Source organism: Agelaius tricolor, unplaced genomic scaffold, assembly GCF_023055355.1.
Source record: "Agelaius tricolor isolate 1412-34295 unplaced genomic scaffold, bAgeTri1.0.p SCAF_5, whole genome shotgun sequence".
Taxonomy (NCBI): Eukaryota; Metazoa; Chordata; class Aves; order Passeriformes; family Icteridae; genus Agelaius; species Agelaius tricolor.
In genome coordinates, this window is record NW_027269265.1 from 9,664,003 (window position 1) to 9,683,645 (window position 19,643).

Sequence of the window (19,643 nt, forward strand, 5' to 3'; positions counted from 1 at the left end):
TTTATACATCTACAGTTTGGTCGATGGGGAAAATGAGCAGCATAGACTAAAATTACACAGTATTCCTGAAAGACATTTAACAGAAGTTTAGAAGGAAGCACAACACAGAAATTGCTTCCATTAATTCAGACCACAGCTCATGTGGCGTATGAAATTGCTGTGATTTTCCTTACTGTGCACTGTGTCTTTAAAAGTCTGAGAGGTGCCTGCCACTTTTCAAGACAGATTTGATGAGATGTGCTGTGCCATCCACTGCAAACCTCCCTTTGTTGCTGTTTTGTTGCTTTTATCACCAAAAACACATCTCCCAGCAAGGACAAGCAGACCACAGCAGTGGAAAAGCCAAGTTTATCCAACAAGGATCATGCAGCTGCCATGTCAGGGCCTCTGTGGATTTTGGGTACAGATACTATGAAAACTATTGCACTCCTCTATGGATTTTGGGTACAGATACTATGAAAACTATTGCACTCCTCTGTGGATTTTGGGTACAGATACTATGAAAACTGGGGAACTGCTGAGCAAGCCTCAACCACCATGGGAGCCCATCCAGTGTAGGAGACCCCAGTCAACTCACTGGTATCTCGTTCCAGAATCACAGCATCATTTACATTTAGTATCTTTTACATTTAGTTTAAAAGATCTCTAAGATCATTGAGTCCAACCTTTAACCTTTCACTAAGTGAAACTATGGTTTCCTGAAATTTCTGTCCAAACCTATCCTTTCCCTTTCCTCTCTAATGCCTTTAACACACATTTTGCACCTACAAGAGGATTTAAGTCTTCAGCTCTGAGGGGTGGTTACCTTGTAGGTGGGTTACTTTGCACAGGACAGTGCTGAAACTCTTTCCATGCCAGTGATCCCATTCCTTCCACAGTTCAAATGCAGGGTAACAGCACACACCCTTGGTACTGAATCCCAAAAGGGCTTAAAAATCAGACTCCTAAATGACATGGCAGCAGAACTAGTCATTATTCTGTAAAAAGCTTTTTATCTTTTGGTAACAAAAGAACATACAGATAGCCATGAGCTGTCATTGGCCTCAGAGTGCCAGGTGACTGCACCAAGTTATGGCCAATCTGCAGCTATAGAGAAATACTGCAAATTTGCTCCAGCAAAATGTCCTGCTCAACATTAGAGAGCCTGGCTGAGTGTTTCCTGGTAGCTCCTCATGCCTGTGAGTGCCACTGCTATTTGGTGGGGAAAATGAGAGCCTGTTAAGTGCACAGGTAAAATGACAAGCACCTTACTGTTCTCTAAAAACCCTCCTGATTGCATATCACTCACTTTAAATTCTGATTAGAAGAAGGCATTGAGAATCTCAGCTGGGAATACAAAAGGATAAATGGACTTAACTAAATGCACAAACTGCCAGGGTGAGCAGCATTCATTTCAGAGCAAACTACTAGGACAGCCACTGTCCAGATGTGAGCATATGGTCTCACACTGCATCATTTACAATGAAGCATTGCAAAATTGGGGTTTTTAAGAAAACCACCTCTCATGCAAATATAAGTTCTCTATTTAAAACTAATGTTACTGACATAAAGCAGTAGGAGCAACATTATTTATAACCTTGGAGATGGGAAAATAAAAATACACAAGGGAAACTTAGAAGGGTAGTCAGTATGGAAGGGCTAAAATCAGAAGGATATGGTGAGTCCTGTCTTGGCATCACTTTGGAAGTACCTAGCCAGAGCTTACAATTAAGGCTAAAGCAGAGTGGACAAAACAGACTAAGGTAGGACATAGTCATATTAATAATCAGTGTGAATGGACTACCTGCCATTTTTCATTTTCAGATAGTTTTCATCAGTTGTCTGCAGAGACAAAGAGCAAATCTTCCATGCCAACATGGAAAAACTTATTAGCAAGTAAGAGCTGGGACAAAAAATGAAGCCAAGACTGTTACTAAGAAATGTTGGAAGCAACTGAAGTGGAGGATACGAAAAGTAAATATTGAATTCCTACACAATGTCTTGAAGGTAAGAAGAAATGCAGATTGTCTTCTTAATTTTTTAGAATTTGCAACAGAACTTAAGTGTTTTATTAGTCAAGGGTAGAATAATGCTCCCCATGATGCCATTAATCATTTAGGATATCCTGGAGCAACTGCTTCTGCATACTCACTTGATCTCAATTTCTTTCTATCATTTTGTTCCTGCACCAGCAGCCCAGCTGTATTTGCTGTTCATTGTCATTTTCTAGCAGTAAGCTAATGGCACTGCTATAAAACAACAAGCAGCTGGTGGCACAGCACAAGCAAGTATTATTCAACATGAATTATGAATGGCATGGAAGTACTAAGAAAAAATTAACAAAGCACATGTCATAATGTGTCCCAACTCTTCTCCCATTCCCAGCTGCCAAACCATCTCTGAATGCTGTCTAAGCAAAGGAAGCACAGAGCTCTGGCTTGGTTTGGATGCCTCACCTCAGGTTGTGTGTTACTGTCACACACACTTGGGTGAGTCCCTGCTTGGGAGCAGGCAGAAGGGAGGAGAGGTCTGCACCCAGCACTGTGCAGTCCCTGGACTCTTCTGCAGTAACAAGTGAACCATTCAGTGTGGAGAGCTTTTTGGGTAATTAGCTAGCTGAGAAAGGCCATTTCGATGTGATACCGATGGATAAGGATAGGGGAAACAAGCTGGGGATTATGTAACCAGTGTCCAATCACTGACAAAGGTCATAGTGACCTTCGCTGAAACGGGAAGACGGGGGAGAAAATCGCTTGCCAGAAAATGTAGATATCCTAGGTAGAGAAGCTAGAAGAATGCAAACATAGAAACAAAATAATCATTAGAGCATAGAAGTAGGTGTGGTTGATCTAAGTGTGCTTTAACCAATAATGAGCTCAGCTTTTGCAATATGTATAAGCTTCATTAACACCAATATAAATATGTGTGAGCTTTCAATAAACTTTGGGATTTGCCATCCACGCATATTGTGTGAGGCATTTCTTCCGCCGTTCACGACAATTCAGGGCTGCCCTACACAAACTGCCCTGCCAGGCAAACACTGGCAGAATGCGAGGCAGTGCTCTTGGGGAAGGATGGAAAGACAAATCTGAATCCACCAGCAGCATGGAACAGGAATGGGACGTGACAGGCAGGTTGTAGTACAGTCACAATCTACACCTGAGGCTGTGGCTTCAGCAGAGGTTTGGTTTCCAGGATGGAACTCACTGGAAGGCAGAAACTCAATGTTCAGCTGTAAAAATGGTGTGAGGAACAAAAGAGGACTGGCTGTTTTAGCACTGGTAACTGCCAAAGGGAGGAGACAAGAAACCCTTGTCTCAATATATTGTTGAAATAAGGATGAAATAATATCTATGTCTACCAATGATATTGGGGGGAAGCTAAATATATAAGACAGCATCTGTAAGGCCAATGCACCTGGTGATTTCTTGGAAAGATCCTATATTTTCATTTTATAAATGAATACATAAATGAAGTAGGATCTCAAGGAATGTATGGTTTGTTCCTGAATAATGGGATTTTTCAAGATATATAGAGTTGTTTGTTTCTTTATAAAGTGAAATTCTGTTTCAGAAAGATGGTGAGGATTCAGTGGAAAAGCACTGTATTGATATAGTCAGAACACAGCCCTAGTAAAGACTTTAAAAAGGAAGCCTTTAAGTCACACACTGAGGCCTTCATCCTGCAAAGGCTTCATGAAGTTACTTGCCTTTAAGTATTGCAGTTATTCCCACTGATGTCAATGCACTTGTCTTCGTGGATAAAGTTATATTCCATGGGTCTCAATAGATCACAGCCTGAAAATACTGAATCACAGTATCATTTATATATACAAATGGTAAAGGGATTCCCTGTTCACATATTTAGTTGGCCAAGTCAAATTAGCACATACTTTATTTAACCACAGTCTGATGTGAATGAAAACTTTGACTTACACACATCTTAAAAAAACACCCCTTATTTATAATTGAAGATGAAAAAAGGACTGTTATTTTATTTGGTAGCCCATAAATGGTTTACTAGGAGAAGTGAGGATGGGTTGTTTTCAGCTGACCAAGTATAAAATTTCCTCCTGTAAAAATTCTCTCCAAGATCCAGCATGGAGCTGTAGAGGAGTGCTGCTACCTTCATCTGTAAATGCTGGAGCTTCCCGAATGCAGAAGGAAGTATGGCTGCCTCTCCATTCCACAAGAGATATCAGTGGAACAAGTTCAGAAATCTGCACAAAACAAAAAAGCAGAGCTTGTAGATAGCATGAGGTTCCCACTAATTCTAGCACAGTTTTTGTCATTATTATTGGACCACTGGTGTACCCAGAAGTCAGGGAATCTCAATACCCACACAGCCTCATTGAATATTAATGCCAGAACCCTTACAATAGTGGCTAATAATGCAGCTTTTCTCTGCCATGTGAATTACACATCAATATTAATGAAGCCTTTGTTAACATTCCGTGTTCTTTCCTTTCTGTGTCTCTGCCAGGATTTTGGACTGGTTTATGCCAACAACACAGACTTACATGTCAACCCTGAGCAGGTCCCAGACATTTCAGAAAGGGCTTGTTTTTGCAAATGTGCATTTAAATTAAGAAGTGTGCCACATCAAGGTTGCTTTAAATTGATGGCTGTTCAGTTCTGCTCCCCTGCACAGGACAGATGTCACTTTAAATGTTTGCATATCCTAAAAGTAACACACAGAGGGCTGTCTTTTATTTCAAAATGTTATTACAGCAGCCTTTGTATAAAAACTAACACAATCATTCACAATCATATCTTTGGTTCTCCTTCTTCCCAGCATCAGATGTATCAAGAAAAGGCAATGGTTCTGTGATTGGAAACAGAGATGTGTATTTTCTGGTGCTGTAAGAGCCCATAGTACAGTTCACACTGAGTTCTGCTGTTCTAAACAGGAAACTATTCCAGTGCTTTGAACCTTCATATGAAATTTAAATGTAATTGCCAGAAGCATTACCTTATTAATAAGAGCAGAAAAGCATCATTACTAATTATCGTGAGCTTAATTTGCATTTTCTAAACATTTACATTATCTAATCTAACTATGTAACAGCTGCTTGCATGATTTCCAACTCAGCTCTTCTCCAAAACGAGTACCCAACACCAGTAAATAATAAATGTTGCTGTGGACTTCTCCCATCATATGTAGGAGTTCCAAAAAGGCGTTCCAAAGGCGTTCCATCAGCCACAGAAGCAATGCATTTTTTAATGAATACCAAACCACTTCATTTCAGCCCAGCTGATCAACCATGTGGAATGCTCTATATCAACTGATCCTGTTTCAGAGGTAGATCCTACAAGATATCTGCAACAAATTACCTCTTTGAAAGAAGGATTCAATTGGTTTGCACTAATCTAATTTAGAGGAGGCCAGAATAAAATCATACTTGGACTTAATCTCATCTGAATACAAACAGTACAGAAATGGTGTTGATAAGTAGCTGATGTAATGCTCCAACACACCATGGGGCTTTTGTACTGATCCCACCCCCTTTGAGGAGAACTCTCAACAATTCCCAATGCTGTCTCTTGGATTAAGACTTGAAATTGCATGTTTAGCATAGAAGATCTGCAACTTAATGGCACAAGATTGAGAAAGGAAAGGAAAGGAAAAAAATAAAAAAGAAAATAAAAAGCAGGCTATTTGCAACAATTGTCATTTAATGGTAGATATGACTAGATGGATCCAATATGCCCAGCACAGAAACCTGGTGAGAAAGGGAATATATATTTTACTTTTGACAGTAGAAATGCAAGGCAGCCAACACAGACCCAAACCTGACCAAATCATGGGGTATGTCTACTCTTAAAAATTTTATTTTTCTCAGCTTAGGTTGAAAGTGGTCTGAGATTGATGCTAGCAATCATCAAAAGCAAGTTAAACCAGTAGTGTTGTTATTTTCTTCCCTCAAAGCAAGCATTCCAGATTTTGGTGACTTCAAGAGAAAATGTCATTTTGAGCTGTGCCATCAGGTCCACTGCAGCAAAGAATGGAACCCATTTTATAGGACAGGATGCCTTAAAACCCTGTGTCTAGAATAATTGGTCTTTAAGGCATCACATTTCATTTACAGACACATCTATTTTCTGATTTATTGTGTAGATTTAAGTTAATTCAGCCATTTTACTATATCTGTAAAATTGTGATGACAATCCATGCCCCATAGGAGGCTTAAGGCTGAATTCACCAATATTTGCAAAACACTCTGAAGTGCTGCAATTCAGATAGCAATATGCATGTAAAATCTCATTGTGCCATGCCTACTATCTTTAAATTCATCAGCTTTACCTGGAAATACAGTTTTTTCTAAGGGGAAATAAGAATTCTTTCTTTCTCAATACCTGAGAAATAACTAGGTGAATATGTAGGGAGTAATTTTAAATGAAAATAATTGCAAATTGAGCTTGGAGAACTTAAAACTTGCAATATGTTCTGATCATCTTTGATAGGAAATAAAAATAAATGGATGAAAAGAAAATTAGGTACAGAGCTGCACAGATGAACCAAATTAAGGAAGTAGAAAGGATCTGTAGATCATAACATCCAACCTTACAAAACTGGTTTGTTGGCAAGTGGCTTTCTGGTTATTCACAGTTCTGTTGCCTTCACAAAATATGCCAAGAACACAAAATCAGGTAAGTGGTTGATATTTGCAAGTCTGGGGATCACGTTTGTGAAACCATTGCCCACTAAAATCCTCTTCAGTCTCTGAGCATTCGTATTTCTTCACACCTTTGAAAATAAATGTCTCAGATACCATAAGAACATTTCCATGTTTGGATTATTTTGTCCCCTGATTAATGTAAAGTTTCCTGGGTGATTTGAAATTTTCTGCCATGTTTCACATCAAAACCCCGTAATGAAGAAAAACTGAAGGTTGGCTCCTCAGGCAACAGGAAGAATGGAAGCAAAAACCCTCGACTCTGTAGTTCAGCAAGGAAAACCCATAAAATTTGTCATTTACTGTAGGTGGAATTTAGTGAGTTACCCTCTGTGTGAAGAGAACATGGTTTCTGATAACAGGCACTGTTTTGGCATTAACAGCTGTCCAAACCCACTTCCAGCTCTAAGCTCTTTATAAATGTTCGTCTTCTGGGAGTGCTCACATCTGAAACCTGTATTTTACCTTCAATTTGATTCCAGTAGCTGTCTGGAAGTACAAACCCAGCAGGCTGACTTCCTACTTTATGATGATTTCACATATTTAAAGTATGCCCCTGTAGGAAAAAGGATTCATGGATTAAGGTATTTACCCTATTTCATTTTCTATTTTCACGGCCTCAAACAGAAAGCAGAATTTCATGATAAACAAACCCCAACATGGGCTAAAACAATTCCCACTTATTATGCACAGCAGAGGTAAAACAGGATTTCAAAGGCTGAAAGATGCCCTCAATTTGCATCCTGTTTCATTTGTCACTAAATCTGTTTGCTGTTGGGAAGGCATTTGCCATTCCATTCTATTAGTCATTCAGTTAAAGCAAGACTTGTAATTAACACTTGTAATAATTAGGCATTGGTTTGGTTTGGTTTGGAATCAACCTCTGTGTTTTAATTAAATCTCAGGAATTGACAAAAATGGATATAGGCTTTTGTTTAGCCAAATGATTAAGTGGCATTTTTTCCTCATCTTTTTTGTAGAAGCCATGCTATTTTCTACTCTGAGCGAGTGGGAATGTTTCATTGTGGACTTAAATGAACAGTTTACAAATAATTACTTTTTCTGTTTTTAATGTTAATGGAAAATGTGTTCTAAAAACAAATCACTGCCCTCACACAGAATGCTTCTCTCAATGGACATATTATCTTTATGACAACACTAGGTCAGCCAAAAGTACCATATATTACAGATGATTTATCCTTTATTGGGAAATGGGGAAAAAATATCCTCACACTGAGCTCAACCTATCCCAGTAAACCTGTTACACAAACAGTTTGTCCACCAGCAAACAGACAAGCCAACCTGCCATGACAGATTCCAATTATAAGAAAAATATATCTTAAACAAATGAAACCCTTGTGTACCCAATGGCACAATTCAATAATTTCAAAGACGATTGCACCATCTGTGCTTCAAATTTATGGCCTTATCACGTACAGTCAGACCTTTCTAAAGTAGCTTGTCAGAGGAGCAGGACTTGAAAGGAAAAAGCTGAGTGAGTGTGTGCCTGCTTTAAGGAACTTGCAAAATTTTTGCAACACTGTTTTGCTGATCAGAAGGAGAAAATTACAGGTAAAAACTAAGATGAAATTAAGAAGTAACATTCTCTAGAAATGTGATATACAGTTATGCCATTTCCTATGGCTACATCTTTCCCAAGTAGCAGCTAGTTTGAAAATGTGTGATTTAAAAGAGCCAGTGCCCCACAAAAGAAAGCCAGAGCAGCAGAGCCAGTCAAGATTTTACAGCAAGTTTATACTCCTAGATTCATTACAGACCCTTTTAAGTGACTCTGTGGTGGAGATATGAAGCCCACATAGAAATCTGAAGAAAAGGTGTTCATCATTTAGAGAGACTATTCTGCAATGTCAGTAAGGAGTCCTTTTACTTCCCTCACCTCTACCCCCAAAAAGAGAGATTAAATGGTATTATTTCATAGAAATTCAACTGTTCCTTGTCAAGTAATTTTAACTCAGAAGTTATAAATATGCCAATGGATTAGAGGACACAGAGGGGACAGCAGAACAATGACACAGAAAGCTAATCTGTGCAGAGAGAAATTAATAAAGGCCATTCAAATTCACTGGAAAAAGATTAAGCAAGTAAACAGATGTCCTAGCATCCACTGCAAATAGTTTACAGATAAGTAATGAGCATAACTATTACAGGGAGACATGTTTTAAAATCTTCACTTGGCTGAGTTTGATGCCAACTCCTTTTACTTCTCTCAGGAGAGTTATGGATGAAATGAAGCTTTTAAAATAAGGAAAAGAGAAGAGACTGTGATAAAACTGGGGACAGAAGAAAAAGGATAAAACCAAAAAATAAAATAGAAGTGGGGAAAATCCAAGAAAGTAAAAATCCTTATAAAATGTACTGAAAAAATAGATACACCAAACTGGAGATAAGAGGAAAAGAGCTCAGAGTCCGAGATAAAGCACTAAGGAGAGAGAGATGGGCAGAAAATCTGGTTTGAATAAGACAGGAAAAGACACAGAGGACAAAGCATTATATTAACACTGATGGCATTCTCATACCCAAAAAAAAGTTCACAATCCCAATTTTGAAATCAGTTAAATAGGAGGAAGAAAAAAAAAAGAAAGAAAGAAAAACTTTTACTCATTTAACAGGTTTTTAAAATTAATAGAAGTCAAGTTATAAACAACACGCCTCATAAATATCATCTTTTCACAGCATGCAATTCCTGTCCTAAGGGAAGTAAGAACATTACTCATATTGGTTTTCCTTGGCAGACTGAGGCATTTAGCAGGGAGAAAGCTTGCCAGTGTCTTGCAGTAGTGAGAAAAATGGGACTTTTTGCTAACAAGTCCCAGTCCAGATGCCGCCAGAAAGCCTTGGCTGGGACTCACCAAGAGGATATCATTCTTACACAAGCTCTTATCTGGAAGGGAGAGAGAAAACCACTAGACAGTCCATGTGAAAGTGAACCCACCCAAAGGTGGAAATTACATAATGCTTTCTAGCATTAGGCTGGTCCCATTTAGGCCTTAATCCCATTTGGGATGGAGAAATTAAAAAATGCCAACACTGTGGAATGAATAGAACCTAAGCTTGCTTCCTTGCTTGCCCTTTCCAGCCAAGCAACTGAATTCCAGGCATTTAACTTTGGGCAGTTATTTCTCATTTGTCTGTGCTTCACTTGAGGGCTCAGTGCTGGGGACAGATGCTTTTTGACAACTGTTCCTTACTTTCACAGAGATAGTCTGGATTTCTGAGCTTTCCCTCCCTCAATTAGACAGCCATAGTCTTCTTCATGGATGAGGTCATTTTTGAAATCAGTTTTTTCTCCCTAAAGAACAAGCCTGTTTTATTATGGATGGGAAAATGAAGAAGCCTTCAAAAACTGCAGGAGGCTGACAGGAGAGGGTGGCTTTTATATTATCTGAAGTCCCACATATGAAATAACCTCCCAGTGGCTTCATTAGGAGCTGGATTTCAGCTAAGGTTCATCTCTGCTTTGCATTTCCTACCTCCCAGTTTCTCCTTACTTGTTGTTTGATACCTGGACACTCAATTCAGCTAAACCTCAAATGAAATCACTGTCCTAGAACTGCACAGAGAAATATAAGCACATGAATATACACACACACAGAGACAGGAAAAAAAAAAAAACAAACCCAAAAACCACAAAAACAACCAAAGACTCATACACATTAGTGAAGTTTTATATATATGTGTTGTGTAAGAACTCATGCACGGTATCCCCAAGGTTCTGTCCAAAAGTTTATGAATTTGATGAGACATTTTAAAGGCAATTTTTTTAAAGTGCCTTTAAACGCTTTTGGAGGATAATTTAAAAGAGCTGCAACTCTCTCAGCTCTGCATGTCCAAAGTAGCTACAGCAAGAAGCAGCAATTTTTCAGTCTCTGGGTCTGACTTTGGTTTCACACAAGGAGGAGAAGAAGCGATTGTGATCATAAAATCAGAGCCTGGGACAGATTGTCACAAATGTCACCTGTGCCACTGTTTGGGTCTTGGCAAAGGCACACAGAGATGGAGGCTGAAATCCTCTCCCTACATTTAACATTTTCTGTTAAAGCACTAAGCAAAATGTTTTAGGGGATGAAGTTTAGTCTTGGATTTAGTGATGCAAAATATACCCATTTTATCCTCACTTGCAGTACTTTGCAGGTACACCTTTCCCATAATCTTATTCCTACCTGTGTTACAGTATGAATTTGAGATGCTTTAAATAACTTTTTGCACTCTCAATCGGAAAGAAACCTTTGGAAACCTGAGCTAATCGTAGCATGCACTTCCAGAACACAAGAAGGCTCTTTGAAATGACTAATATTTTAATATCTCCTTTGTTTCAAATCAGTTGCAAGATTCTTTGTTGCTTTAACAATAAATATACCAGGGAGGAATAAAAGTCCTTTTTCTCTTTCTATCCTTATAGATTCCAGCCCACAGTTTGTCACCACACAGGCTACAGAAGTGGGGGCATTTCTCACTTCCTTGCCTGTCCTGTCCTCTGGGACACAAGGACACGGTTGGTGTTTTGCAATATTCTGAATTACTTTTTATTTGTGGGGGTTTTTTTTAATATTACATTTTATTTATGTACCAAATCAAAAAGTTATTTCAAAATAAAATCATGAATGTTTTCTTTTCAAAAAGTGTCACACTTGATTAATTTTGTGAATTTGGAAAATTCTTTTAAAATAGGATGCTTTCCTATTTTAGGAAAGAGTCACTTCTTTCTAATAAGCAAAGAACTGGCATTAAAACAATCAAATATTAAAAAAAAAACCAAAACCACCACATCAACAAAGAGATTTTTGCCAGATGAAAAAGGCAGTAAAGAAGGATAGGAGTAAATCCTGCATCATCTTGGGATGTAACAAAGGAAAGGAAGGAAAGAGGGGAGGAGGAATCTCCAAAACTTGCCCGAGTAATGAATTCCAGGGGAAGAGCTAGTAAAGCATGTTAATGAATAGCCAGATGTTTCTAAAGCCAGGAAATCTCCTCTTCCTCTCAATTTCAGACTGGAGTGAACTCCCTTTCTTGCTCTCAGTTCTTTGATACACACTGGAAACTCACTCAGATGCTTTTTGTGCACCTCTTGAAATGCTTATTGAAACCAAGGAATAAAACCCCCAAATCTTTGCACCATTTGGGTTTGAAACAGTCTCCAAGCATTGCTATCCCAAGGTTCATGCCACACCTCAGTTTGCTCTGAGATGTGACACCACATTTTCCACTTCAAGAAGCTTGCCTTTCTTGTGGCCTTTTCAATAATATACAGAATAAACTGTTCTTCTAGCTATTGAGCCAAGTTTTCAAAAGATTTAAGACAGTGTCCAGAATTCAGCCAGTCAGTTACTTTTCCAAATGAATGGTCACCCTGCCATTTGGATTTTGTTTAAGCTCTGACTCCAGCAAGCCTGTTCAGCTGAACAGATCCCTACATGTTCTCAGATCAGAGTCTCCATTTACAGCAAGGCAGCAGTCACAGGAATTAGCATTTCCTCATCCTCTTCTAACGCTCAGCAGACAAGATGGGTCTGTAGTATAACATGTCAGAGAACTACAAAGTCCCTTTGGACAAGGCTCTGTGAGAATTAGATCCTCAGGATCATTTGACAAGTGTTGTTCCTTTTCCTTTGTTCCTCCTGTTGTCCTCCATGGCAGGTAGAAAATGAGCAATTAGAAGGATCTGATGTCTTCCTGTATTCAATAAAAAGAGATGTGGAAGAGGCTGTCATTGTGTCAACCCATTTCATCATCACTGCCTTAAAGAGGCTTTCTCATCTCCCACCCCAGCTATTAAAGGGGCAGAAACTAATTTCCTTTACAATTTCTGTGGCCAGGCCTAAGCAGCTTAAAGAGCAGTCTTGTGAGTGTGCTCAGAAAGAAGTTCCTCAGCTTCTGCTGGGAAAGGAGTTCACATAAATTAGAGCTCGTTGAGCATTATTACAGCTTGTTGCCTATGGTATTTCCTCCCCCCAGGGTAAAGGAAATAATCTTGATTAATGACACCCAAAAAAATCATTTTTCTCTTTAATTCACTAATTGGTTAATCTTTTATGACATCAAAGAAGGCTGCAGCATTAACAAAAAAATAGTCAATGCAAAAGCCAGATTTCCTGTGCATTTGCCATGTGTGCTTTGTTTCCTGATGTAATTCCTAACTGAAAAGGAATGAAAAATTGAAATCTCCAGTTTACATGAGAAATGGCAGTTTTGAGCTCCCTATCAGACACCTCATTTTCTCTACATTAGTCACAATCAGACAGACAAGGCTCTGTCTTGTTGAGCTACATTTAGCAGTCTGTCTGAACTGCAAATTTAGATGACATCCAAATTACACAGACTCAGCCACTAGGTTACACTAATGCAAAGTAGGAGAAAAAGAATCAAGACTATTGATTTTTTTGGTTCTTTCTCTGTCATATTCCCTTAAAGGCATTTACCAAGGCTTTTAAGATCTTCAGCATTTTCACAAAGGAACAAATTACGTGCAAATAAGACTGCCTTAATCTATTCTTCCCTGCTTAGATTGTTCCTTCTGTACAGTCATTATGTGTTTTTCACGCTGCTGCTGCAGTTTACTTGATCCACTTTCATGCACCATGTGGTCAATATATATGTGGGAGAGTAACTGTGGAAAAGCACATCTCTTGCACCTGCCTATGATAATCAAAACCTTTTTGTTAATTCCCTGCAATCCAAACACATCACACATCTCTCTGCTCCTCCTTGCAGCTGTTTCATCAATTTGAAGCCATATTCTGCAGAACACTCTTCTGATCACATTTCCATTCTCAGACAACTTGATTTTTGCAATGAATATTTACAGGATGTTCACAACCATGTCACTAATAGGAGAAGCAAAGACCACATATTTTACTGACAAATAGAGCTGATTTCCAAAGTACTGAACCTTCACAACTCTGTCAAAGCCTAACAGCCCTGCTCACTGTGACTCATGTTAACATGACTCCACTGAAGCCACTCAGAGCAGCTCTACTGAGCTCTTGCAGTGAGATAATTGGCCAGTGTGAATTTCTAAACTGAAGGCAATAAATGTACATGTTATTTTCTGCCTGCCAGTCTTTGCAGGGTGAGCTACAGCTGCAATCCTGCCCAAAAGTATTGAACTGAGAAAGAAGCTCTTAGAAAACATTCTCCTTGAGCAGCCTGTCCCTCCAGTGCAGGTACAACACCTTGCACAGTGGGCCAAAGACTCAAGTTTTCAGATGCTATGGCCAATATTGAAAGAATAACAACATCAGAGCTTTTGAGCTCTCCCTTCTTTGAACCAAGAGAACCAGGAAGAGCTTTTTTCTCACTGATCTCACTAAGCAGCTGTATGAGCTTTTTTAGGCATAGTTAGCAAACTACAAACTCATTAAGCACTGCATATGGTACTGTCACTTTCCATGAAATCTGAGGCTCACATACTTTCCTCCTAGGCTGTGCACATGCTTCCTGTGGGGCTGAACGTGTGTTCCAGCAGGCACTAATGTGCCCCTTATGCATTGCCATTTGTGCTTGTTTGATTTTGTTTTTCAGGGGCTCCTGGGCTTCTGACATTTCAGCCTTCAAAACTGCATGGCCTGGATTTTTTTCCCCTGTATCTATAGAAAGAAATTAATTCATTTGCCCTTGTTTTTATTTACTTACTGGAGGACCCCATCATGCATTTTCTGTTCCACTTCACATGACGCAGGCAAAAACTGAGCTTTGTGCTGGCTTTTGGTGGGTTTTTCTCCATGAAAATTGAAGGTTTTGTGGAAGTGAGTTTCCACAGACAGGTAAATTTGACCAAACACTTGCTAAGTCCTTTTTTTCTCTGCAGGAAGATGAATCAGTTTGTAAAGTACTAACAAATGTCTCATTTATCATTCCAGGCCAGGCTAGCACATTTTTCTTCCACTCTCTTGTAAAACAGAGACTTTTCCACCCTTAAGATTTACATTTTCCCTAATTTTTTTTCTGACCTTTCCATACTAGAATTTTACTTCAGGCCTCTCCCTTTGCTGACCCTGATGGAACAAAATTTAGGCAAAGCCTTAAAATTCCTTGAGGTCCATCTCTCTTCCTTCCTTTTTTTACCTCCACCTCTCACAATCTTTTAACTATTTTCCATTCCCACTGATTTTTTTCCCCTTCTAGACCTCATTCAAATCACAGAAGCAGCCTGTTTAAGGTATCTGCACTTTCTTATGTTCCTTTTTAAACAACACTGCAAGTTTATAGCATTGCTATGGGCTTATAGCATCATTGAGTCACTGAAAGATAATACAAAGACTGAGTAGAATTTGAATGAGGCCTAAAAAATTAATTTGAATTACAGAAACATGGATGTTCATCCTCTGAACATTTCTCTTTTCCAATCACTTTAGTCTGCCTATTTCCATTAACAAAACTTGTGAACCTGGCACAGACAGATGAAGAGAACAGAGATCATTTAAGGTCTAGAAATGGAATAAAATAAGGCACCTTCAGCAGGTGGGAAAAGAAAACAGAAAGAATGAAAAAGTTGCCTGTATTCACAGGACTACAGCCAGGACAGTAGTTTAAGACTCCTTTTTGATTTAAAACATAATGTACCACACCATCACTTGCTACCACAACACCTGTAGTGAATTAAATGATGGGAAACAACCCCTCCCTGCCACAGGAAATCAGCTGCCAACAGGAGAAGCTCTCCTCTGTGCACAGGCTGCAATCTGGAGGTGCAGTTTGTCACCCCATGGGGAGATCAGAGGCAAACCTTGCTGGGCTCCATTGCAGGCAGGGGATTCCTCACCCCCTGGGATGGAGGCAAGGGTCACAAAGGGAAGAAAATCACATTTAATCAGCTGCTGTTAAGGATGACAGTATTTTCTAGCACACCATTCTGGAAGAGAGGACAACCCTCAGAGATGATGGTCAGCAAATCCATCTCCCATCCAGCTTAGCACAATGCCAGCCATGGCTGGGTCAATTTACTGCTGTGGCTGCTTCATGGCAGTTCCACTCCACCCTCATCTGCTTTGTGCCAAAGTCACTGAGAAACCTCTGCTTCTGTGCCCACAGCAGGAGTTTAGCTCCTACTGACTCATGAAAAAATGCCTCAAGTCTTCTTTTTTTTTTTTTTCAATAGTTTCTCAGCTTTCAAACAATATCCAGTTTTATACTTCCAAAGCTCATTGAAAAAAATAAGTGCATACCAATAGATGTTCTGTAGAGATTATTAAATATCATTATCCTCTTTTTACCAGTGGAGACAGCAGCACACAGAAAGTTGAGGTGATTCTCTATATGCCAGAGGTTCAAAGAGAAAAGCATAGCTGAAGACCCCAGAAAAACTATAGCTGTATATAACACATCTCCTGCCAAAAAAGTAGCATGGTATATCTGAATTTTGTGGGACACATTCAGGAAAAGGCCAGAAACAATAATTCACAATATACTCCTTGATCATTTTAGAGATTGCATGGAAAATTTGTGCTGGAGCACACATTCACAAGCCTTAGTGACCATTCTCCATCTATAAAGGTGATTATCATGGCATGAAAAAGTGGGGAAGGGAGTGTAAAGGATACTATATTATTATAATATATTAAATGTATTATAATATTTTTATATTATGTTTTTGATATCCAAATGTGGAAAGTAAGTCCTCTAATGGCACTCGTTGGCTGGCCACAGATCTGTAGAAGAGATTCCTACTTCATGGAGAATACAAAGTCTGTGGCTGGAGTCAGTCAGACAAATTAAAGGAAGGCAAGGCTCAAAGAAGAGACATGATTGATACCATATATACTGTGGTATGTTCTGTTCTTCACAAAAATAATAGTTATTTGTATTAACTTTAGGGGAAAAGCACATTTTTCTCTTATTCTAAAATGGCTTTGAGAGTAAACATTCACATTTACATTTGGTGGATGACCTTTAGTATCAAGAAGAGGTCACCTGAATCATATCATCCATATTTGAATGGTTATATAGGAATTATTTTACACAGAAGTCCCTAAGGTAATTATTTCATATCAGAGCTAGGAAAGTTTAGGATCTGTATGCAGTATGTATTTACACTTCATGCCAATGCATTAAATAAAATTCCATCACATTCTGTCTTTGTATTCTCTTCTTTTCAAAGACACACAGTACATGATTGGATTGCAAATTCCCTCATAGTCTGAAAGGCTGTCTCCTGCTATTGTTAAAAGAGATTTGGCCAAAACTGGAAAAAAAAAGTCAACAGAGAAGCTGACCTTGGTTTAGAAGAGTGCACATCTTTGACAGCCGCTCTGTCATAAATGAAAAGGCAAAAAAATAAAAGAAATGTGTTATTATACTATTAATGAACACATACAGATGCACAGGAAAAACAGAAGAATGTAAAACTTTAATGAAAACCTTATTTAAGAGAAGCAGCAGAGAACCATTTAGCCAGAGGCCAAGTCCAAAACTTTTAGAAGCCAAAGGATATCCTTCAAAATCTTATACAACACTCTGAGATGTGCTCAGCTCAAAAGGAGGAGGGCATGCAAATTGAAAGTCCTAAAACAGGATTTAAAGACCTATCAAAAGACATTTAAATTCCATAGTTACAGTTAAAATGAAAAGACCTGAGAACAACCCTGAATCTGGAGTGTTTGAAATCTTGGTTTGGATGCATCTGACATCTGTGGCCAGTGTGTACTCAGACCTGTTACCTGAGCTAGCTGAAACTCAGCACAATTCATAAGGAGTTTGACATAAATGCCTTTTGAATTCTTGATACCTGAAAATCCTGAAGCCAGAGAGTAAACTGTTCAAAAACAAGTCCAGCTGGTTAAAATAGAAGAATCTCTTTCAGCAAGAAATGTTGACATAAATATAATATTTTCACATTTTTCAAATACTTCCTACAGAAAGTAGTAAAACATTGGTTTGGACAGTCTCTTTCCATTCTTTCTGCTCTGTTTTTCTCATCATTGTCAGAAGTGTCCACATAAAAATAGCTGTTCAAATAAGCAAAATTTTTTTTCAGAGCTTTTATCTCATTTTTCCAAAGGATATTAAAGAGGAAAATAGGAAAGGAGAAAAAAAAAAAAACTGAAAAATACCAACTCTCTTCAAAACAACATATTTTCCTATTCACAAAAAGCCTGTTCCCTGAGCATAGCATGGTCACCATCCATTTACATAAATCAGCTTAAGTCCCCTCAAACTCTGGCTGTTGTTCAGCAGCTGGGCTGCAGCTCCCAGCCAAGCTGGCCTGGAGGAAAAGGGGCAGTGAGGGTCCTTGTCCTGCAGGGCCTGGTGCAGCCAGGCTGATCAGGGGGCTGGGAACAGCCTCTGCCTGAATCCCCACTGCAGGAGGATGCACTCACAGCCCCAACAGAGGTGTTGAGAGAGGAAATGAAAACTCCCTCGATTAAAAACTCCAAGCACACCTCCTTCCATATGATCACAGAGGTGAGGTCCACATTCCATTCCAACTTTCCACCTGCTCAAGAAGTCCCTTCCAGGACAGCATCATAAGCAGCTCAGGTCCGAAGTCAGGCTCATTCTTCAGCAAAAGCCAGGAATTAATGCATAAACCCCTAAGGTCCTAAGTCAGGCTCATTCTGCAGCAAAAGCCAGGAATTAATGCATAAACCCCACACAGTCCTTGTAAAACACAGTCCACCTGAAGAAAGACCATCCCCAAAAATCCAGCGCTTCCAGTGGACAGACAGTAGCAGAAGAAAAGCATCCCAGGCTTTGCAGTCCAAATGACCTTTCCCACTTCATTCCAGCTGTTGTGTACTTTAGCAATATAGGAGTCCATCTGGCATGGGACTGGCAGGACCTGATCCAGAATTATGGGAAATGGGAACAGAAAAGGTGCTACAGGTCAGGATGGAGGCATGTTTGCAATGTTGATGTTTGCACAGTGCCTGCCAGCACTGTGCCTGTTTTAAGCCAATGCCATTAAGCATTCACTGAAGTCACTTGAAAAAATTGCAAATAAAAAGAATAGTGGCAAGGCCTTGTATTTTTATATGACAAGCTTTGACCTTCACATGTCTATTACATGCAGACTATGCCTGCTTAAATAAAGTTCCGTAGCAGACAGAACATCTGTTAGGTCTATTTTATATTCATGTTTAAGATAGGATTAGTCTCTAGGCTTTGTCAAATAATGAAGAAAAACAAAAGAGGAGAAAGAAATTAAAATCTTAATTCCCCTTTGATTTGGTGAAACAATTAGAATTTAAGATAATTAGTGTAATTGCTTGTAGAAAATTCTGTAGGATCCCTGCCTGAAATCTTCCAACCTTTCAGAGATTAATGATGCATCTATAGCTTAAAGCCCTTTGCAAATGCAGCACATGTACAACTCAGGAATTATGAAAAAAGTTACTTTGACATCCAGGTGCTTATGTGGTGTTAACTGGTACAGAGAAGATGGAGATAAGATTGTTAGACCTGTGTTACAGCAGACAAGGAGCTGTCACCAGCTGAAATCTCTTCTGTATTTTTGTCTGGTGTGCAGAAAGAGACTGTTTTCCAAAAGTCACTGCCAGCAGCACTGACACCAGGCTACAGCCACCCTCGTTTAGAGCAACAGCCTCTCCACTCTCACCACTTCAAAATGCTACTCTGTACCAGAATATCCTGCTTTGAAGGCTTCACATGACTGAAGACCTACAGCAGAAGAGTGTCGGATGTCTCAGTGGGTGTTTCAGCCCAATGAACACTTCAAAGCCGGTTTCAGGAAAACTGAGTGACAGCTGAGTCACTGTGCACTGCTCAGAGCCCACCCACAGGTGACAGGAGCTTGGTCAGGAGCTGAGGCCCCAGGGAAATTACACTGCAGGGAGGGCAGTGTGTGCTGGTAATGCTGAGCTAAAAGGTAGCTCAAGCAGACACTGCCAATTTCTCAGGAAAAACACGAAATATCAAAAGCATGAGACCAGGGAAAAAAGCTCAGAAAGGCAAGATCTGCACCCAGCTGAGTGGGGAGCTCCTAGAGAAGTCCAGAGTCAATCCAGAGAGCTCT